Source organism: Lepeophtheirus salmonis, chromosome 8, assembly GCF_016086655.4.
Source record: "Lepeophtheirus salmonis chromosome 8, UVic_Lsal_1.4, whole genome shotgun sequence".
Taxonomy (NCBI): domain Eukaryota; kingdom Metazoa; phylum Arthropoda; class Copepoda; order Siphonostomatoida; family Caligidae; genus Lepeophtheirus; species Lepeophtheirus salmonis.
Genome location: NC_052138.2, coordinates 22,423,512 through 22,448,478, shown reverse-complemented (window position 1 = coordinate 22,448,478; position 24,967 = coordinate 22,423,512). Strand labels below are relative to the sequence as shown.

The 24,967-nt window shown below is 29.6% G+C and overlaps 1 non-coding gene across 1 annotated transcript; it reads left to right on the top strand.

The window, feature by feature from the left end:
• Positions 1-4,860: 4,860 nt before the first annotated feature.
• Positions 4,861-4,934, top strand: TRNAI-AAU (transfer RNA isoleucine (anticodon AAU)). Its single transcript has one exon. It is a non-coding gene; the product is annotated as a tRNA-Ile (tRNA).
• Positions 4,935-24,967: the final 20,033 nt, after the last annotated feature.

Sequence of the window (24,967 nt, the reverse complement as noted above, 5' to 3'; positions counted from 1 at the left end):
CTAATTAAATTCTTACGTATAAAAAATATACATCTTAATTTATTAATCATATATGATTGATGAAAATTTTCTCTTTCAGGATATTAGTGAATAGATTATAATGTATTTTTTATTAAGATTCATTTAAAACGTTTCTCATGAATAATTCTTTTGTTAAGCTAATGGTTATTTTTTTTTCTCTTCTTCTTTAAAGATATATATGTTTTATTAAAAAAAACCAACCACAGATTTATTTATTTATCTATTATTGAGATTTACATACATCATTTAGAACTTTTAACTTTTTTACTATAAACTTGTTCATTTTACAGTTATTTCAATTAATTTTTCTGCACGGATGATAAAAATATTTAAATTTAAAAAAATTGCTATCTTTCAATTACATCATTTTCTAACAATATGGAATTATCTGCATGACAAAGCATAATTCAAATTTAACCAATCAACGTTCAGAAAACTGATATAGAGAAAGAAATAGAAATATTCTCACTTGACAAAAAATACAGTGTAAATTTTCGTTTTAATAATACAACGACGTGATATATTATTATTGATGAAAACCGTATATATTCCGTATATCCTCAATATTATTTTGCCTCTTTTATTAGTTCACATGAATGTTCAATCAGGTTTTGAATATAATTGAATGTAGTAGGAAAGGAAGTTCATTACTCAGGAGGTATTTAATAATAACAACAGCTCAGGATAAGAAAATTCATTTCTTTAGATTAAAAAATCCAAAAAGTGGGACAGCTAAAAAATAAAAACGATTTACATCAAATATACTGTGTATTTTGTAAATAAATAATAGTGTTGTGTCGATTTGAGTCGATTGATTCGATTTGATACATTAGAAAAAGAAAAACAGAAAGAGGAAAAAATAAATAGTTACAAATGCCCAATTAATATTTCGGCAATTTTCTTTTTTTTGAGCACTAATTAACTGATGTTTTTCCGTCACTGGGAGATACCGCCATTCTTTATAAAAACCATACTACAAATATATCTAATTTATCCCCTCAAATATAAAAAGACTTACATTAAAATTTTGATTTATTAGAAACTCACTTAGAAAGAGCGTTATATTTGATGATGCCTTGTGATAAAAACCAGGCTAGGCTGAATAGAAATATGAAGTCCATTCGGGTTTTTTATTTAAATATTACTTTATCTGTTTAATTAATTTGCACCAATTAATTATAAATAAAAATTGTAGTTTTACAGTTACTCCATCTGACCAAGGAATTGTTTTTGAAGTCCATATACGTGTACATATATGATGCACAATTTATTCTCTAAAAGCGACCGTGAATTGTATACCCGAATGCATTCTCTATAGGGGCTAGGATCATCCGTCCCCCTTTTTTTAAATTTGACAATCGACCACCATTGGAGTTAAATCAAAAAGTCATAGAATCAAGTCAAATCGACATTAATAAATACAGTTTCATTATATTAGCTGCAAGTAGCTATGTGCTCAAGAAAATAAACATAAGTCAATTTTAGTTTCGAAAAAAGGTTCTCCAAATCCAATTCAAGTTGACTTTTCCATGTTTTGGAGAATTTTTGGAAAAATTAATGTATAGCATAGAAGCATGAGAAAAGTTGATTTTGCTTGTGTTTCTAACCTATTCCATGAAATTTGAGTGTTCTGGAATGAGAACACTTTTGTTTGCTAAGAAATATAATACATTAAGCGTCAAAAACTTAGTTTATTTAGTGAAAACCATGCGGATCTTTAAAATTGTAAATCCTAAGGATTGCCTCCTCAGCTAAGTTATTTCATTTTTAATGAAATAACATTTAAGTATGTGCTGATGAATCACTGAAACTAACTTTGGGGATTTGTTGAGGAATTTAGTTAGTCACTGTAGGACTGAAAGTGGAATTGAGTATCGGTAACTGTTGTGTCTTGACGAGGGAGAGGAGACACAAACTATTTATAAGTGGAGAGATCCAGGACAACCGAGAGAAGTGAGGAGAAGGAAAGGCGTGGAGTAATAAGAGAACGGTTATTTATATGATCATCTGTATTCTTTATAATACAAAAACCCTACTCTAATAAATACGTGACTATTTATATTAGGTAAAACACTTTACTTTAATACATATGTATATATATATATATACAAGAAAATACGAGACTAGAAGAAGAAGAACAAGGGGGAAGGAAAACACGAATACATTACAGTAACAGAGTCATTCCTGACCATGTCCTTGCTTGATACGAATGGGACTTGTGTTTATTTCCTTAATCTTACAACTACTTGCAGCTAATTTCAATAAAACTTCATGACATCTAAGTTGTTCTCCTCTCAAACTTTCTTCAAGTTGTCAGGGTTAGCATGTTTAATTTCCGTTTCCTTTTTTTACATACTCAAAATACTTACGATTAACAAGCCTACTTATATTTTTGGAGATGGGGGTTGAAAATACACATTCTGACCCGAACCCGCAGGTATACCGGATATCCCACGGGCCATAAGTCAATCTGTGCATCACTAATATAACTATATGTACATAAAATATAATTGAATATGTAAATGGAAAATTTTAAAATAAAGATAATAATCGTATCTTTTGCAGTTACTTTGTTAATTATGATTTTGTAATGATTTAAAATTTCTTGACTTTTTTGTTAATAATACAATTATTATATTGGGGTTTCATTAATTTTTAAAATAAGTTGTTGTTTTCTGATTATACCTAATTGTTTTCTTCTCTTGAAAATCAAACAAAAGAAATGTAATTATATGTAACGTCTCCCATATTACAACAATATGATTAATGGTACATGAAAGCTTCTATAATATTGAAACAAGAAACCATTAATATATATTATTATATGAATGGGATTCATTGTTCTGAAAAGACAAATAGGTGATGAAAAAAAAAGTTACAGCATTTCATTTCAAGGATGTTTTTTGTTTTTTTCAGCATTGTTCAACCCTCTATTTAAAAAATTTAATTACTATGTATAGAGCCCCATTAATTGTTGAAAAGAGCAATTGCATTAAAATTCGTTTTATTAAATTTTTATCTTACAATTGATACAATTTTTTATTACTTGCAAACCAATTTTACTTTTACGCCAAGGCATTCCATATCACTTAAAATATGTCTTAGGAAAAAGCTCATATACATTATAACTATACGTATTTACTTGCAAAATTAATACATGTTGAACCGGTGTTCGAAAGTTTTTGTATTGTGAATACTTTTATAGATATGAAGCATTGACTGAGTAAGGAAAAAGAATGGGTATGAAAATGAAGGCTATTGTTTTTATCTTTCAAACCAAACCAGTATTTGTATTATACTTCTAGACAAGTAAGGATATAAAAGATTGTATACAGTATCTTTGTACTGTATCAATGAGGTATAGATGAGACGGCCTAGTTGACAAGAAATAAAGTTTTTCCTTGGGCGTGTACCCCGCATGGGCCGTGCAAAATAATGGCTGCACAATAACTAAAAAATATACGCTTGAAGTAAAAAAAATAAATATAGTTTCATGGTTTTAATGTTTGTAGATAATATAACTATACACTTTTGTGCAAATTTTATTTGCAAAAATAATGAAAATTGCACAAGTTATGTCTTAAAAAATTTCTTAGAAATTTTACTCAGCTTGTAGAAGAGATATTGAGATGTAATTTGTTTGGGAAAGAAAACAAAAATATCCAGAATAGTTTAGTTAGTTTGACTCTACGCAAAAGCTTTGAGTGTAAAAGTTTGATATATTTCTTCCAATGAATGACCGAGGGGAACAAAACGTGAATATGTGTGACTGTTCTTGATCTCCTATAGCATTACTAAGGAATTAATTAATTTATGATGTACTGTATTTAATTTATTATTTTATGTTGAAGGGTGTTATTTTATAATCTTTGAACGAAACGTTTGATTTAACTTTTCCTTGTTCGGGAGAAGTATTTTTATCATATTTGTATAGCTAAGACTAAGGATACTCTAAGGAAGAAGGGGCAAAAATATGAAAACAGTGAAAAAATATCTGATTAAATTCTGAAAAGTTAGATATTTTGTCTTGCATCATTGTTTTTGATATGATTTTTTAGAAGAAAAATTACAATTATACTTCTAGCATGCACTACAAAAGTCCATCATTCTAATCATTTTATGATCAAAGATACGTGAATGGGTGACCATAATTTAAATACCTATTTTTTTGTTTCATTATCATTTCTTCTGTTGTATTGCCTCTTTACCTAAAATAAAATAGTCAGATTTGAAGTGGAAAAATTATACTATTTACCTCTACACATTAATATATATTTTTGTGTATATTTTACACATTGGAGCTTTTGTTGAATCATTATTTTTAATAAGAAGGATTGGTAATATGTTAACAATAGTTTGGATTTGAAAATAATATATAAAATCATTTTTCCTTTTTATAGAATTTATCAATGCTATTCAAAAGAATAATATCGATATATTAAATAATTAAAGGTTGCAAAGAAAAAGTGGGCAATAGAGTTATGGATCAAAAAATTAATTATTCCTTCCTTATAATAATTTGAATCTTATAAAGTAAAAATAATTGTAAATAATTTCATGTAAACACTTATATGGATTTATAATTGCTAAATAGTTATTTTAGCAAACCATATATATACAGAGAATGTTTGTTCAAATAGACAGAAACTTTTACAAGTATGCAAATTCGAAGGACATTGTGACTTTTAAAATCTTGGGCTCATTCTTACATTTCATATACAATACTCAATATCTTGCTATTAATTCCGTTTAAAATGTTGGACAATATCCAGAAACGAAGAAACATTCCATAAGTGGGAACAATACTTTGAATTTAAAATTTCTGCATTATACAAAGGTGGCCCATTAGCTCAGTTGGTTAGAGCGTCGTGCTAATAACGCGAAAGTCGCGGGTTCGATCCCCCCATGGGCCAAATAATTTTTTTAAATTGTAGATTTGTTTATTTTAGCTATTCTGGTATAAATTATAATAATATTTTTGATTGTATAATTATTAGTTCAAACTATTCAATCTGCACCCCTATGCATTTCGTTGTGAAAAGGGTTAATCTTTTCCAAACATTGTCTGTAAAAACTACAAAATATATTTTACAGTAGCAAATATTTTTGTAACTATTCGAATTAACTCAAGCTACTCATTCATAAAAAATGTCGTAGAAAAATATAAAGCTATTCCGATAGGTCAATTCAAAACTTATAATGAAAAATCCCTTAATTACAAATAAATACTCAAATGTAATTATATTATCGTATTAAATGCATTTTCAATCCATTTAAAGTCTGACTTGTGAATGTTTATATGGAAAAATTCACATATCCTTGAAAATAAAAATGTGTTTAATTGTCTTCTTTTTTTCCTTTTTTTGATAAAATATTTAATATTTTGAGCAATTTCCTTTCAAAAATAATAGGGATTGGAATTTTATGAAAATATGCATATCATGCAAATATTCTTTTATATTGATGGGATTTGAAGTGTCTTTACTAATTGGAATGATTGAGTTATTTTACTAGCATTCGCTATTTTACACATGTTCTTATAGAGATAAAACAAATTACTAACGATTCGTGGTCTGCTTCGATCACATGGGTACTACATCGGTTAATAGAGGAATCTCTTTTTAAAAAGTGACTTTTTTAAACTTACATAGACTATTGAGTACTAAACAAAGACAAAGTGATTCGCCGGCTATATTCTTATAGACCCTGTATTGACGAGTAAATTGATAAATGTATGTACATAAAATACCACATTTCTATTTCCCTCCCTCTCTATCAGAGAAAGAATGTTATCTAATTACTACCCAGTTATAAATTTTACACTTTATTGTATTCTTTTTTAGACTATTTTCAGCTTTTTCCAAACCTAATTTAAGAGATACCCTGCACTATGCAGTAACTTTTTCCAACCTGACTCCTTATACAGGTTTGACTGTATTTGAAATTTTTTATTACTATCCTGATCATATGAATGTAAAGTATATTAGTATGAGTAAAGCCGTATCGAAAGTGTAGAAATGGAAGAGTTTGAATACCCCAGATATTTAAAGTGGCAGGTTTGGCAGAATATTAAACTTTCTGTTGAATATAGTGAAGATGAAAATAGGATGGTCAATCAAAGAGTAAGTGGTGGGTACATTCAGTGTGCGAGGTAAAATCGTGGAATTGACTGTTAATAAATCTGAATTACTTTAGTGTTAATATTATAGAATACTAGGTTTTGCAATTAAAAGTAAGATCTATTCCGGTTAATAAATAAACATTCAAAAATTAATAGTTGTCAGCATGGAGGCGAAAAGGCAAAGAGTATCTGATTTTCTCCACGCTCAAGAAAAGGTCGACAAGATCATGAAGGTCGTAGGGTGCTCCCATAGTCTTTTTGACAAGATTAAAAGCATGGTGGCTTCAGGTAAGAGCCTTGAAAGGTCCGCTGGCAGCATTAGACGCTAGAAAATAGGGATCATGGAGGCAAGGATACCACAATCACCAAAAGTTGACCAAGTCAACGAGACAGTATGCCAAGGCTCTCAATGTCAATGATTGGACTGAGAGAAGGTATGTTAAGGATTTTGGGAAAGGGTTCTTATGTAAGAAGACATCGAAAATTGTTTTCAATAACAACCAAGACCAACTGGGTCAAGAGAGGTCAAAAATTGTTCACCTGATTAAACGTAAATTGGGTCGGTATGGCCACCATCCTTCCCAGACTTTTCCCCCTTTGTCCATGCCATTTTGGGTGCAGTCGAGAAAAAACCCTGTACCACCCCTCACCGAAATTTGGATGACCTAAAGGCCTCTATCGAGCAACATTGGATGATCATGTCCGAAACCTCCATCAAGAAGTGCTGCGGCACCTTAGGACCCATGATGGAGATCAGCGTGGGAGCTAAAGGAAATCATTTTGAAAAATAGAAAGGTATATCAAAAAAGAAGTCTTCTTTTCATTTTTTCAGAAGTTAACTTTATTTGTTCCTTATCAAAAAGTCCCCAACTTTACCTGGCACACTGTAATAAAAGTAAAATTAAATAATAATTTATTTCTATCTTCTATTTCGCTGTACTAGGCTCTTTTGTCCATTATTATGATATAGTTTTCACAACAGCGAGAGGAATTGATACTGAAAACAAACGACACTTTTCACAGAAAATGTGAACTTGCTCACCTATTAATAAATTCCTTGTTTAATTTACCCTGATTGAAATTATTCGTCTGTTGGCTGAACTGTGGCATCCAAGGGCGTCTTTACTGTGAAGGGTCTAGGACAAAAATTAATATGCAAGCTCTTTTTTTTCTTTTATTAAATTTGAATTTCATTTTCAAATATTCTTATATTTTTTGTTTTGTTTCTTTTATAAAACAAACGAACATATTATTAATTTTTTTTTGTAATTTAAAAAAAAAATCAAAATTGTGTGGACCCTTAAATTTTATAATTAAGCGTGGAACGAGGTCAAATCCCCTCCCCCCCCATGTCCTCTGAAACCACCCCTGGTTGTACTCCTATCTATAATCATTAACAAATATCATCTAATAATACACGTATCCATAATATATATTATTTTGTTAATGAAGGTCTATATGTCTCTTTTAATAGAAACATTCCCACGATAGGTTATAAGGTCTTTAGAAGGATATGTGAATGACAAAATAAATCTTCGTTCACAGTGAAAATAGAGTCATTATTCTATTGTACAGGTATGATTTGTAATGATTAAATAATTCACAATTGCTATTGTACATAAAGTTAAAGTTTTTTTAAAGCATAGTTCCTTATCATGGTTGCCAATGGGTATGTTAAAATTGGGGAGGGGGATAAGTTTTTCTCAGTCATTATCTATAAATTATATTCTTATCGAAGAGGAGATCATCATTGTTAAATATATCCTTGTTCGCAGTTAAGTTTACGTTTCTATTTTTGATGTATTGTCGATATAATCTTGCCTTATAGCCTCATTTCCACTCCCTTTAGCAATGCATTGTAATTTCTGGAGCCATTATAAATATAAATACAAAATTAGGAAGATTTCTGGTAGCAAAAGATTTTTTTAAAGAATTATAGAAAAAACTTTCATTATACAATTAATTGAATTTATAAAATATTGATCTGACTTACTAGGAACATTTATAAATAACCCTTCATAATATGTTTCAGCATGGATATTGAGCGAAAAAAGTAGCACAGTTCATAATTTCCTTTCATATTGATAGCTTAACCAGAAAAAAAATGCACCATTAAAAGAAGAAATCTTTGAACACCATTTTATCTCATCTTTTAATGTTCTCCAAGAACATATTTTATCCCGAACCTAAAACTAAAACTAACTGGACAAAATATGAATAAGTGATCAATTAAGCCCTTGTAAAAAAATATATTTAAAGTAATTAAATTTTTAATTGTATATTGTTTATTCTTAACATGAATTATTGCTGTGTAGAAGTAACATATTATTCTTTAAATGACCTTTAAATACATAGAAAAGTAAAAAAAATATTATGAATTATTTGAAAAATATAATTTAAACATAAGTTTAGATATTATTAAAAATTACTTTATCCAATGAGGGATTGACTTGGATTGGTATGAAATATAATCAAGATTATAAATTACAATATTATTTAGTATACCAATATCAATTTGAATTAGAAATTTGGCAAAGTTATGATTTAAAACAACAAAACAATGTAAATAAAAGTTGATCTGTTTTTTTATGTTGTTTTTTCTTCAAGAAAGTTGTCGGGATACATTAGGCAAAACTAAAGGATAAATTATTTTGTGATTAAAGATATGTGTGCCTGAATGTCTTGTGTCAACAAATCCCCGTTGAGAACCACTAAGGTCTACATGCTATACTTTTTCTTCCAAAAAACTATCACCCTCTCCCACCATCCTATCCTCAGGTTCATTCATCTACGTATTATTTATCCACAATCTATTGGGATTTATATTGGCTAAACATTGGTAAGAGACTAAAGCCGAAAGGGAATCTGGTCTATAGATATTTAAAGTAATTTGTGAGATTAGAAAATCATTGTTTCTTTGACTAAGTTTTACACTAATTTATTAGAAATACTTATGTTTAAAAAAACTGATTTCAAAAACCCGTTTTTATGAACTTTTTTTGGTTAAAATAATTAATTAAACAACTAATGATAAGCTTATAAATGTTTTAAATAGATATTATATTTTTCCATTAAAATTAGGGAGGTTTGTCATATTTGAAATTTGAAAAACAAATTAAAGTTTATATGAATTAACTTTCCATATTTACATATTTGATATTTCATTAAATATGAATATGATTTTAAGTTCAAACAACTCTACCTTGAAATTTTGAGATCGTTAAGGGTACTCACCAAGTACCATCATTTAATCAAAAAAATATATACCGTAAAATAATTTTGATTCTTAAAAAAAGAAAATATTTTTGTCATAGACGGGTGATTAATTTTCCCTTTGATAATGAATGGTAACAAACCATGAATAAAATGGTAGTTACGCAAAATGGAGCCTTATATATACCATTCATTTAAACTTTTATAATCCATACAATCTATAATTGGTTGATGAAATATCAGCACATATTTAAAAAAAAAAACTAGGGATAGTTACAACAAGGCCTGTGGACTTATACTCGAACTCGTGTACTCGCTGATTTGAAATGCTTTCTGAAGACTCGGACTCGTCTAAATTTAGTGTGGGTCCTGAGTCCTTCCTTCTTTTTTGTATTAATTATAATAGTTAATCCATGTCAACTTGCACAAGAGAACCTGGCAAAACGTTCACGCTGGATCAAGAAAAATAACATTGAAGGATACAATCATCCATGTCGAGAATAGATCTAGACTCCGAAGAAAAAAAGCCTTTGACACTATAAAAAAAAAAGATCTTCCTACGTATTCCTTGGACGTTCTTGCACTTGTGTACAGATTAGTGCCAATGCCATTGTCGCATGTGAGTGTCAAGCGATTGTTTTCTGCAATGATATTTCTTTTCAAGTGACCAGAAAGCGTCAATGAAAGGGTATCGTATGAATATATTCCTTTTCTTACGAGCAAACTGGGATATGTAAATACTTTTTTGATTTTTTTTCCTCTATAGTATTTGTTAATATACATAATCGAAACGACAGTATTTGGTCAATCAAAACTATGTTACTGAAGATTCTATTTCTGATTTAATTTTATATGTGGAACACTTTTGCAGAGCATGAGTGTCTTTTTGTAGTTGTGTTCATCAAGATTTATACATAGATTTGAAACTTGCCAGATTTAGGACTCAGACTTGAAATTTCCGTTAGACTCTGGACTTGATCTTGAAGTTCAGGTCGGATTCGGAACTTGGACTCGCCCTGAAATTTTAGCAAGTCCAGTCCCGGATCATAACCCTTCTTTTTGTTAAATTATCCTGGCTGGTTCGATTGAGACACGTCAAAATGTAAAATAATCTACAAACATAAGTTTGATATTGTAGATTTGATATAAATATCAACTACTGGGTGATATAATATCCATAGGCAGCTTTTCTACAAATAAAATATGATTGTAATCTATCAAATGTTGCAACTGCCCCCATAGCTAGGGGGATTGCAACAGTTTAAGAAAAATCAAATTTGGTTTAAAATTAAGAAAATTAGTCTAAATGATATTATTTGAAAAATAAATACAAAGGTATTTCAAGTTGTTGAACAAAATTTTTAAAATTAATTAAAGTAAATTAAGATATACTATGATTTATATGATAGAGAACTGATCAATATTATAGATAAAAATCTCTTCAGGGGCCTAATTGGGTAACAAACATACTTCCTGTGAAGTGTCAAACTATGAAGAAGAGTAAATTATACGAGGAAAATTGCAACACTTGTGTTTTTTGATAAATTTGTATCAACTCAGAGTGAAATAATCAAAAAATTAAATGATATCAGTTACAGGATAAATAATTAAACACTATTTTTGCACAAATAGTGATCCTAAAAATAAACATTTTACCCCCAAAAAATAATTTTTATCCATTTCTCTAAGAAAAAATGTCAAAACTTTTTTTTTAGTTCATTCAACACAATCTGCATTATTTTAGATTTGGTCTTTGGGTAAAATATGTTGTGGGAGAACAAATTATAAAGAAGCAAAGAAATGAATGGCTTACTAAACGCCATTCAATGATTTCTTCAATTAATATTTCTTTTTTTTCTGATAAAATGTATTGAAAGCATGAACGACGCTGATTTTCCGCTCAATATCCAAGCATGTGTACAAGATACAGGACCTATTGTCACTGTTACGGGTGTCCCATTCACTAATTTATGTAATACATTAATATACCTAAAAGTTATTAACATTCTGAACATGAGTAATTATAAAATTAATACTCATGTAGACATAGAAGTAAAATAAGTTCATCTTTTTGTTTTCTACCTTTAATATCTATGTATCTACATAGATATTCAAAATCAAATAGTATTTATTCATTATTCATTCAATCCATATTTTGTTAAAAATATTTTTTAATACGCTTTGTCTCTTCACGCTTTTTCTTTCTACAATTGGTCTCAAATATATGTTTTTAATTTGACTTTGTAAATATATTAATAATTGTAAAACTATTTGAATGTCAAAAAAGTAACGTTAATAAGTTTGATACAACGACAAATATGTTCTTAATACAAAGTATCACACAATATTTCATATCTACTATTATTTTTTGCTCCAGATGCCAAGATTTTGTTTTCATGGGATGTCTTGGGTTTTGTACCTTCAAGAAATTCCCAAGTAATCCAATATTTAATTATTTCATAATATAAGTTTATTTACTTATATATTTATTGTTCATTACTTACTATTTGATTTTTTTTTACGGGTCGGATCGGATTACGGAATTTAAAAAAACAGGCCCTTTTAGCTCTAAAAAATAGTTTGAAGATACTTTGATAAAACAAATAATGAATATATTTGATGATAATTAATGCTCCAATACTATATAACTATGATTCCCACTCAAATTAGTCCAATATTTAAACATAAAACGTTTAATTAATTGCAAGGAATTGCAATCATTAAGTGTTCTTTTAATAATAAGTATCCAGATTAGATTCCTCTCTTCTTTAAACTTGTTTCTCCTTTTAATTTATAGGCTAATTTGGCAGTTGTCTTAATTAGTGATGCAAATTGAATTTATTTTTTAACTTGACTTTTTTTGTTTTTTAAGTTGGCAAATTGAAGAGTAAATTTTCTTTTCTTAAGTTGTTGTCATTATCATTTCATTCCTGAGAAGTAAACTTCCTTTTTACTACATACAAGCTATCATTGATATATACAAAACAGTATTGAACATTAGTGTGTGTTCATAAAAGACGGAAAGTAACCCAGAGGATTTGTTGTGGAGTTATAATTGTAAGTACTTGTTGGACTCAGAGTAGAATTGAGGATCCATTTCTGAGTCATTCTTGCCTATGTCCATATTTATTGAAATAGAGATGAAAGATGAAAATCCAGTGTGGAATGGGCATGTTAAAAAACGAAAATCAACATGATAACCCTAACAATTTGAAGAATGTTTTGGAGGAGAGAAATAATAATGTTTATGACGTTTCATTAGATCAGCTACAATCAGCTGTGACAAGAAAGGAAGGAAAAAACTATATAAAATAGGACATTTGCTAGAGTTACTCACATGTCGATTCCCAATTCTACTCTGTGTCCAACAGGGATTTACAATTATAACTCCTCAAAAATCCTCAGGATTACCCTCCATCTTTTATGAGTACACACGAACGTTCAAATAGGTTTTGAATATAATTAAATATACATAGGAAAGGATGTTGCCTAGTAAGGAATTAAATAATATTGACAACTGCTAAAGAAAAGAAAATTCCTTCTTTATACTACCAATTAACGGGCCAGCTAAAAAAACATCTAATTTACATCAATCTTTATTTCCATCTTCTGATCTTCCCTTGTTACAGCTGTTCTAATGAAAGTCATGAAATCCAAGCTGCTTCTCTTAAAAACATTTTTCAATTTGTCAGGGTTATCGTCTTGCCTTTCGGTTTCATTTTTTTAATATACCCAAAACGTTACCGATAAGCATCACTGGTTATCATAGCGGTTCGAGTCAACTGCTGAAGCATCCACAAAATGACTCAAATCAATTATTAATTTAATAACATTAAATTATTCCAATTCGTGGCAAAAAATTTAAACTTTTGATCTTTTTATTAGAGTAACATGATTGGAAATCCTAATTACGTAGTATTTCAGCATGTAATGTATCATATAATATAAAAGCTATAATAGTTTAAAATTTATCATTTTTTCTTAAATTATAAAAGAAATACTTCGATTTTACACTATTGATTATTTTCTAACGGGATCTTGATATTTTACAGAATATGATCAACCCTAATATACGTTCTACATATGGGAGTGGGGCTCTTTATCTCACTTCAATTTTCTATCAAGCTTTACTAGTTTGCTTTCATTCCGCTTTCGGGGAATTTAACCTATAAGTTGTACATTAGTTACAGCTTTTTGAGATGGATTGGTACTGAGTACACTCCATGTTGATATATTTTATAACTTTAAACTAACAGATTAATTTTTTCATGTTGATTAATTGTCTTCTGAAAATCAAATATTTGTTTAAATCATAAAGTTTTATTTTATTTTATTATATATAATATATAGTTATTTGTGGTTAATTTAAGATTTCAATGGAATTAATCGGTCCATCGAGTATTTAGTGCGATCTTTTGAAGTTAAAGAGTATCTTGAGGCAAATTATAACTTTGCAGTTGTTGCAATTTGAGGCAAAATGAGAAGGAAAAAGAAAAATAATTTGCATTTCTAACTAGTTTTGAGTAGAGAACAGTGCCAGAACCTTAAATATGGAATGGTTGAAAATAATAAGAGGATCACAAATGAAGAAATTTATATTTTGATTAAATTAAGTTTTGTTTTTGTATGTACCGATGAACACTATTAATTTATATTATTAGTTATCGATTATATGACTCAACAGGTCTCAGAGCTGTCTCAACTTGCCCCATCGATTTTTCTTGTGGTGAAAGAATATCCTCTTAAGAAGAAAAAAAAATTAATTCATGATCTAATCTGTTTTGGAAGTATCCATGGATGTGATCACAAATCGTGGAAAAGGCAGAGTGTCCTTGTTGTAATCCTTTGCAGATGAATCAATGTAGAGAATGCAAACTTCTTAGGCCTGGACATGTCAAGGCCTTGAATGGGGAAGTTACAGTTATGAGCCCATTGGTCTGCCACCAAGACTCTACTCCATACCACACGGCAAAGAAAACGGTGACCTAGTTGTCTAAACTTTTTTTGACTCTGTGGGGCCAAGTGGTTGACGATCAAGATCACTGGACGTCAATTCAATGGACTCCGTTGCGTTGGAGTAAATTGAGAGACACACCAACAGATCATTCTGCAACACCAAATCTGAGTTGATGTCTAGGATCCGGGAGGAATTTTGAAATCTTCCATAGGAGACATTTTTTGCCATTGGTTCTTTTTTCAATCATATGATTAGTTTAGGGGGAAATTCATTATTAAAAAAATTGCGTTGGTTTTTAAATTGAGGTTGCACCCTGTGACTGTTTTTCATACATAGAGATCAACTTTGCTCTATTTTTTGGATTACGACAACTTAGAACATATATTTTAGGAATATTGATGTTTTTTGTTTTATTTTAATTTACTCATTCCCTATTAAGATATAAAACCGATATTTGGGATAAATGTAAGGAATTGTAAGGTGTTTCCAATTGCATACTTTGTTCAACTCAGTTATATTTAGTTATTTTTGTCTTTTTTCATGTTCTTTATGTTTCATTTATTAGATTTCTATTCAAAGTATCCACCGTGTAGGTACTTATTTACTTAAAATATCTACCTATATACATAGATGCTCAACCCTTATTTCTTTCGAAGAAAATACAAACATTTATTATTATTATTATAAGACAAAAAATGCCTTACGCAATGGATTTTTGAGGGTAATAATCCCAAGAAATAACAAAAGGATCATGAGGTTCACCCTCTCTACCTCATCATTTAGATACTATAAGCAAATAACCTTGGAGAAGAGGAAATTGTGCTGGTAGAAGTCAAGGTGATTGTTAACTATATACGTGTGTGTGTACTGTGTAAGCCACACCATATCTGAGATACTACATTCATCCACACACATACTCGTACATTAATTATGAATATATAAAATGTATGTTTTCTTTGTAAGAGAAAAGGGTGATTTAACTATGTTTTTGATGGTTGGGATATATGTTTCCTAGATATATATAATCACCCTCTCTTAATGGCAAGAAAGTAAAAAAATATACAATTTGTATCTGTGGTAACTCACTACTAATAAAATATGACCATGATTCAATTTATTTTTCAAGTAGTATTACAATATAAACCATATATTATATTGTCTCAACAAAACATCCTTTTAATAATAGGTGTAGTAAAAAGAAATCAATTATTTTTCCAATAGATGGCTTTAGTAATGTGTATCTCGCGTTGAGTAAGTGCCATCGGTTAACACTAGATATTGTAGAACGATGAGATTGGATACTCAAAAACTTATGATACAGTTATGTGATTGTTTGACTGAAGTTTATTTGAGCGGTCGTCAAAGATGGGCAACAGAAAAGAGTTAATACGCCATATTTTACAGCTTTTCTTCGAACAAGAGTAAAACGCAAGTCAGGAAGCTAAAAATGTGAATATTGTTTATGATCCTGATACTGTAACACCTAATAACAAACAATTTTGGTTTCGTCTATTCTGTGATAGTAGTTTTTATGTCAAAGATACACTAGGCTCTTGAAGGCCAATTGTTTAAAATGTTGATCAAATAATGGAAATCGTGGAGTACAACCGTCATGTAAGAACTGTTCTGATTGACAATAAGATAAAATTCATTATATATTTTTCCAAACAATATCTATTATAATCCTGAGAAGACATCAGAATGCTTCATCAGAACATTTTATACACGGAGTATAAATCTATGAGTATTAGTGTTAGATCGGTCTAAAAAAAACTAAAAAGACTGCAGTACTCTCAGTCCGGTCCTAATGAAATTTGTGAGTCCTAGGACCGTTCCAGCTATCCTTCATTATTTTCTTTGTTCCTATATTCTTCAATCCTAGCTATGAGTGAAGAAACTAAAGGATAGCTAGGACTGAAAGACCGATGTATCAGTCCTTAGGACCATTGAATGGTAAAAACGATCGGACTGATAAAAAAAGACTGATAAGGCGATCAGTCATAGAACTGACCAAACACTAATTAATATTGATCTTGGTTGGTGGCAAGTACTGCTGTGTACGTTTTTATTTAGAACCGAGATCTTCAACTCAGTCCAGTCTCACCTATCAGAGATATATTGATCCTTTAGACGTCAATAAGGTTTTTTTTTCTTTTATTAATTTTTCCAGTATATAATTGAATAAATTATGTTATATGTTTGTATTTTATTGCATTATAACGAAAACGTGAATATTTTTTTAAAGATAGATTCATACACCTCACCTATATCTTATTCTGTTTAATAAATCATCCACATTTTTTCCGAAAATTCCAAGGATCGACAGTTAAGGACCGGTCTCAAGGACTGACATTCGTAAAAGTCGGTTCTAAGATTGGACCAACACAACACTGGTGTTGAGTACACTTAATCTTGAGCTGTGCCTCATTCTTTGAATTTACTCCTGGTTGTAACGGCCGGAATTTTTAGGCCTACTTTACTTCCTTGAAGTGTTTATATGCACCATAAAGGGAAATATTTTTTCAATATGCTGCGTGAGTCATATTTTTGCTGCAGTTTTTATGTAAATTCCTAATTATTTTTTATTTATCCGATATTTGATGATGCTTTATTATTTATTTAATTCTTCACACATTCTGATATAGATTATGGAGGTTCTTATTATTTACAAACAACAATGACGCATATGAAAAAAGGAAATGAAAAGGGAGTAGGAGATCTCATATTCAGAATAAAACAAGGCTTGTTTGATTATGATCTATTAATTTAAATATAATTCATCCTCTTCAGTCTACGAAATATAGCATCGTTTTCTCGACTACTATTTTTGATTATAGATTCACTGGTATAAAATATACTGGTAAAAAAGTATTCAATTTGTTCACTGAAATGTTTATATTTGATTTTATATGTTAAGACTACTGCGGACATAAGAAAAAAATTCATGATAAAATACAAAATCTAATAATATATTCTTAATTTGTGAACATATTATTTAAATTCAAAATATAATTAAAATTTAAATCCAAACTCAGTAATAGTTATTTCGCAAAAAAAAAAAAAAAATATTTAAACAAGTATTTCTACATATTTAAATAGTGTACTGACATGTTAATTTTATGGATGTTTTGTTTGAAAATAAATTCTCTAATTCAGTTTTTTTAACAATCTAACGATTATTCAGTTTGAATTCCAGTTTTCTTTGTAACATATACATTCTTTATCTTGTTAATTTACTCCAAAAAGGATTAAACTTCGTGCTATCAAAGTTTAAAAAGAATTTTGCCATGATCACTGGACACAAATTTAACGAAATACTTTTTATGGGACCACAATAACTGTTTAAGACCACTGTTAAGTGTGATAATTTTTGTAAGGAGATAACCCGCTCATACAATTCTTCTATTAGATTAGTCCTATCTCTCTTGGCTTCTAATGAACTGCTAAACAATAACCCCATGTTGTAAACAAATTAGGTTACATATGCCCAAAAGCTACTGATTTATGTTTGCCAACTGTATAAATAGTCCGCGAAGAGGTGATCCCGGACGTTTCTACAACTTAATAGAATCATATAATGAAAATCCTTACTACCTTGGTTCTCCAATTCCCTTTTATATTGCCTTGGAAAATGTCCCACTGAAGCGTGATTTAAGTCTATCAATAGAAGCCTTATAAAGGAGACTCCATCAAACTTAGTGAAAAGGAAGTTATAACGTCTTGGATGCCTTGTTAATGAAGATTGATTTATTTTCCGGGCAACTTATCGAGGGCTCGAGCAATTTCTTTGGAAACCCCTTCAAAAGGAAATATGGCTCCGCAAGAGGATGGCGACCTATTTATTATTCACCAAAAATATATGAAAGAGATGAAAAGTTTTCCTTCGGCGACTCAGAGAAGGACCCCTCTTTTCAATTATTTTACGAACGTCTGAAAGTAAGCCACGTGATCAGCATGACTGTAGGGCTCTTGGAGGCGTTGTTTTAAACATCAATCGCCCAGACCGATTGGACGGTGGTGTCATCCCCTTCCTATAAAAACTTTAACAAAATTAAACTAATCATTACAAAAGTCATACTTGTCCTCTATTCCGCATGTTCAAATAAGCTCAAGACTCCTATAGACCTCAATAAGTTGGTCGGGAAGGAACTTAATCTACTAGATATTACTCACAGCTTCTTAGGATCAGAGGTTTTTGCTATTTTTTGTGTATTACCTACAACTAATCAAGTTATCATTTATATAGTTATGTTTCTTATTTAAAAAAACGATGTTCAGTCGTGGGTTTTTAAGCATTTTGTTCATTATGTTCATAAGTATGCCATTTTAGAAGTGTTGAAATAAATAATTATTGATTAAAAAAAAAAATATGTGACTGAGGTTTCTTATTTAGTTATTGAATAATTCATGGTATCATCAATACCCTCAGTGGACAAAAATTGATCATGTGGTAGACGTTTCACCACTTGGTTTTATTGGTTTGTGATCTATTAGTATTTATGAACTACGTGTTATATCATTTCTAAAAAGAAATATGATAAATTTAATTATTAAAAAATAAAATAAACCACACACAAATAGACAGTTTTTAGTTCACGAACTATTAATGTTGAAAAATACATGCATTTAGTTTGTCCTTTATTATTTATCTATTGCAGTGATTCTCAAACTTTTTTCACATGGACAATAATTAACTGAGCAAAATAAGGAATGTAAAGCATAATAATTACTATTTTTATACAGCACCCTTAGAAATACAGGACGGCGTTACCTCACTAACACAAAAATTCACAATGTTTTTTAATTCAGCTGTGGAAGTTTCAGACTCTGTTTGTCCACTATTCTAAATGCTCATAGGCGAATTCTTTCTTGTTAATCAGTGAACAATTACGAACAGTTCCTGAATAATAATTCCATAGTCGGGGAAGAATTGGCTAACTACCAACTGATTTTGGATCTTGTTTATTTATTTTTAAAGGAAAGGTTTCGAGATGCAATAAAGCGAACGATGTGCAGATATACAAATGCTTGTTGTTAGTATGCACAGGGAAAATTATATCCAGTTTACTTCACAACAGCTTGTGAGCTTTGATCTGAAACCAAGCAGTTTATCAGACAAGGGAATGTCTTTTGACAAAAACAACGAGTTTCTTAATATTAAATGTTGGAAAATGTAGTTTTTTAGAGGCGCCTCTTAGACTTTCCGAAATACCCCAGTGTGCTGTGGCATTCATTTTGAGAAAGGTTGATCCATACAATGCTCTTATAGTAAGAAATCAATACTTGTGGATTAAATAGTATACGTTTTGGTACAAAAGGGATTTTTATGTTGTCCCTCAATTTTTATGGCAAATATCACCACACGTATGACGATGGAGTCTTTTGCTGACATCATAGCACATACGTATTATATAAATGTAAAAACAGTTGGGATAAACTTTTCCACCTCAAATAAACAGAAGAATAATGAAGCAGTCATCCTTTAGATATTCTAGGCCAAGGTCACTAAGTCCAGTTTATATAACCTTTATATATTTTCTTTTGTATACTAAAATTTTCAAAATCAATTAGTGAATTGTATCAAACGGCTCATTCATATTTTAAATTTACTATGAGAACGCTTAAAAAGCCACCCTGTATAAAAACTATTTGTTCAAGTTACTGGATTTTTCCTTATAATTATTTACTTTTTATCTGGAGGCATTCAATTTATACTTCACAAAAAGAAAAGATCCATATCAATCAAGCTTATTGAGATAAATGGGGATATTCTTTCATTCTTTCTACATTTCAATCTCTATCTTTGGCTTCAATAAATTTCTCATCACTTTTTGACTTCTATTGGTTAATATGTATTATTAAAAACTAAATGTATTTTCTTCTTTACAATTATCATTATTATCATCCTTGAACCCATTCATCGAAGCAATTTCATAGATGAATGTTTACATATCTAATCAATTATCTTCAGGGTTACAATGTTCAGAAATTTTAAGTGTATTTGTTTTCTATATTAAACATTGGAATATCTACCTATATTTGTGACATGTCGACATAAAAACAGGTTAAATCTGTTCTTTAAATTATATTTACAACTTTTTTGATTCCTTGGGTAAAAGTCGCAGTTGTAACTGATTATTACATGTGATCAAAATTCAATATACAATGTAAAACAGATAAATAGATTGGGAATGATTAAAAAAGCTGCAACTTCTAAAGCTTTAAATTTTAAATGGGGAGCATCATAAAAAGCCCAAGTTTTAGATAGCAAAGTCCCATAGCGAAAAAAAAATACTTTACTGATATAAGACTGCATAATGAGCTGTTAAATCATTATGATCCTCTGTTATGAAATAAAAAAGAAATATTTTTTGTCAATTGCTTCTGGTTTATCTTAGCCTGCTTTAATATTGACATGTCACATATGTAAATATTAGGGCTGTATAAGTCCTCAATATGGGATCTAAAATCGGTAACGTCCCCTCCTGTCCAGTTCTGTCTCTGTTATTGATCCATGAAAACCGTACTAAATTTTAAAGGGATTTCTTCAAAACATCTTTTACACTAATCTTATAGGAAAGTAATATGATGTGGTAAACCAAGGAGTACTTTAGTCTCTAGACCGCAATCTGTTTGAGCTTTAGCTACACATGCTTGTTGGTAAACCTCATCGGAAGTCACATTCATTATTTGTTATTATGTATTATTACATTATTTGTACTCTCAAGATGACTCTTAGATTGAATCAATATTACTTTTGACAGACTATTTCACGAGAAATAACAAGATTTTTTTCAAAAGAACAGTTATTTTACTAATTCAGTCAAATTGTATCAACCCATGGAATACTCAAATTTTATCTCAAGGTCACATAATACCCTCATTTTCTTAATGGAACATCATTTTAAATTAGAAGAAGCAAGAGTTTATGTCTTTATAAATACCCAAGATTGTAAGTACATTCAGAAAAACTTTTCTTCATTTATATAGATTCGCACAAACATGTGGCGTCACTTTAACATTTTTTTTTTTGGTACGTTTACAATTTTTTTCCCTTTGCAGAATTTCCTTTGCGAACTCAATTAAAAGAATCAGTTCAATGGAGATTGGGTATTTCCTATAATTCATGGGACCTAGAGGAAAAAAAGAACCTCGTTACTAAGTAAATTTTGACAAGTATTGATGAAGTAGTCTTCCTTAATCCTTTTTTAGCATAAAGAAGTAATCAAGAAATAACCGGTTAAATTAACGTAGTTCAAAGATTTATTCAGTCAGCCGTTTCATTTTTCCTGTTCAGGCTCTCAAAAAGTAACAAAATGTATAAACAGCGATCATTTTCTACTCCATCTCCAAGCCTCGTTGAATTTATATAAGATCTTTTCATTTCAAATTGCCCCCCCCAAAAAAAAAAAAAAAAAAAGATAATTTTTCACTCTATAACCTCGGAATTTGATGCATTTTAGTATGACTGTAGATTCAATTTAACTTGAATAAGAAATAAAATGCAATCTTAACTTTTTAATTGACCCCTTCTAATAATATGATGAAATAACATTCAAAATGAATATAATTGTGTATTTATTAAATAAACTACATTTAATTTTTAATTCATATCAAAATAACTCCAAAATAAAATAATTATCGCTTCCATATTTAAATAGGTATATTATAAATTGTATTCAGAATTAACAAAATAAGTTATATATTACTTAGATAAAGTTTGATCCATGACATCAAGGTTAAATGTCATGATATAAGGTCATGGTCATAAAATAGTCGATATATAGACAAGTTGAATATAAAACTTTTTTCACAAGGTATTTTCTTTTGAGAACTACCTTGTTAAGTTGAAATTGAACCACAGCTTCAATTACCTAGGACTTTTTGAGATTTCGTTTATTTAAATTACAGTTCTTTCACAAATCATAAAAGAGGGATCCATAACTAAACCCCAATCATTTGATTAAAACCAAAAAATTGAAATCAGACATGTATGCTAAATTTGAACAAATTTTGTGTCGGTGAGATGAACCCCTTAAAGAAATATGTTGTTGAATGACGTTATTAATTAGGTTTTATAATTAGAAGAAATTTCAAAAATTATTTAAAAGTATAATTGATAACTTGAATAAGGGTAAATTATATATATAGTATAAGCGTATTATAATTTACTAACAGGGTAAAAATTAAATCAGCAAATTTATGTTTTAACCCTTAAATGCTCTATGTTGCATATATGCAACATTCCAAATTAACACCTTTTTATATAATATTTAACTGAAATGTGCCAAATTGCAACTTTTTTACGTTTGAAAAAACTCTGTTGGTAAGTGCAAATAGATTTTATTTTAATTTGGAGTAGAAAACACGGTAAGTAGGTAATTACTCATTAGAAAAACAAAATCAAAAAATCATATCCTTTCATTATTTAAGAAAAAATACTTTCAGGACAAAAATAAAACTAAAGCATTGAAGGGTTATCCTAAAAGGGTTTGTACCACTTAAACGGGCCATCTGATACCATTTTGACATAACTATTAAAAAATAATTAACATAAAAAGTGTCAAAAAGATATAACTTATGTTATTTACTCGTGATAACGTGTATTCTACCATGATTTACAATTCTACATATGTTAATCTCGTAAAATTTAAAAAAATGGTGAAATAGGGAAATTCATAAATTCTCAATCTAAAAAATATTTATTGATTTGATATTAAAGAAGCCAGTTCTAGTGTTAAACATATAACTTTACAATACGCCATCTATTGACCATCTATATGATTATTTATTATCTTCATCTATAACTGATATAAACTTAATTGTATTCAACAAAATATACATTTACTATTACTAAGATCTAAGGGTTAAGTTGCACGCATATTAAATTATTAAATATTTCGAAATATATATATTTATACTTCTGTTCCACTACTTTGATATGTAATATAGTCATTAGATTTTTATCTCCATTCCGGAACTACTTGAATCTTTTTGAAATACCCTAGTCAAAAATGCCCACCACTGATAAATCATTTATGAAAATAAATATATAAGTTGGGGTACTTTCAAAACAAATTTCTATGAAATAACATCTTGTAGCCTTAGCTTTCTGTTCCCTACGATTATATTATCAAACACTATAAGTAAATTTTTTAGGAGTGGAACCAAGGAAAAAATATTTTTTTCATACCGAGTGTCTAAGGAGTGCCTCAAACACTTTCTAATAAATACATTTTTTCAGACAAATAATTTACATATTCATGCTTTTTACGTAAATTATGGTTGTCTATACACTTATAGGGTGAACCAGCTATATAAACTACAACTTTGGCGCACAATGTTGAAGACTTCTTCTTGCAGGACATTTGACCTCTAAACTCGGTGGATTTGAATCCGATGGATTTTGTTTTTGTCTGTGTGAGTTGTGATTGAACGACAATTAACCTAACCCTCCATAACATCAAAGACAAACTTATCAGTAGAATCAAGATGGAATTCCAGTATTTACCAAGGGACCAAGTGGCAAAGGCCAACTCACACCTTCGGCCTCGTATAGAGACTGTAATTGAGGCTGGATTTGATTTTATTAAATAAAATAAATCTGAATCTATCAAACTTTTAGAGTCAAATTTTATTTGCTTTAATTAGATAACTGTTCGGAGAAAAAATTGCGTTTGAAAATAAATTCTTTTTTGCTGGTACAGATAGCTTACGCACCCTGTATGTAAAATGTATATACAAAATAAAAAGGTCAATAAAATTTTAGCTGGTACTGCTGTTCAATAGCAGCTAACATTCCAAAACTGAATATGAATTAAACATATAAGTAATCTTAAATACCATGTAACTAAAATTGATGAACAGAGACGTTGAGCTTGCTTCTAAAAAGTTTATATACTATATAATTATTATTCGATGACAAGTACCAACATGTATGCAGTAATAGCAAATAAGTAAGAGGCTCGATCGACCTTTTTAGAATAAAAAAAAACTCAAGACATATCTTGTTATCATTTATTGTTTGATAGAGTAGAAACTAGTGTTGTTTCAGTCCTTATTAAGTACTGAAGACTGCAGATCGGTCTAGTTCACCTTCGTCCAGTCCAGTTTAATCTTGCATATCAGTCTAAAAACTTAAAAAGCTCAGTCCTTGATGACATCACTTAACTTTATTTCTTCTTTTTTTTTAATCAGTTCTAGTACTGACAGTCCGAAGGACCAACATGTTGAGGATCACTTCCAAAGACTGATAGGACCAGTCCTAAAAATGGACTGGACCGAATAAATAACGACTGACACACTAACACTAAGGAGCTATACGTGTAAACCTTTCTTGAACTCAGGCTATAATTAAAGATGGAAAAAAGTGTTATTTCTGCCTATGTCTTTGCAAGAAGAGGAAGGGACATTTGTGTATTTCCTTTACCTCACAGCTAACCTATTTAAACATCATGACAGCTAAGCTACTCTCTTTTCAAATAGTAAGGCTTAACTTGTTGATTGTTTGAAGTATTACATACCGAAAAAGCTTACGATTTACAAACCTAGTTATTACTAGAGAGCTTTTCCTGAACATTATGTAAAAATAACATTTTCAACTCTATTATTATTTAATTTTTATCAATCTTTTCATGCCCTATATGGCAAGTATG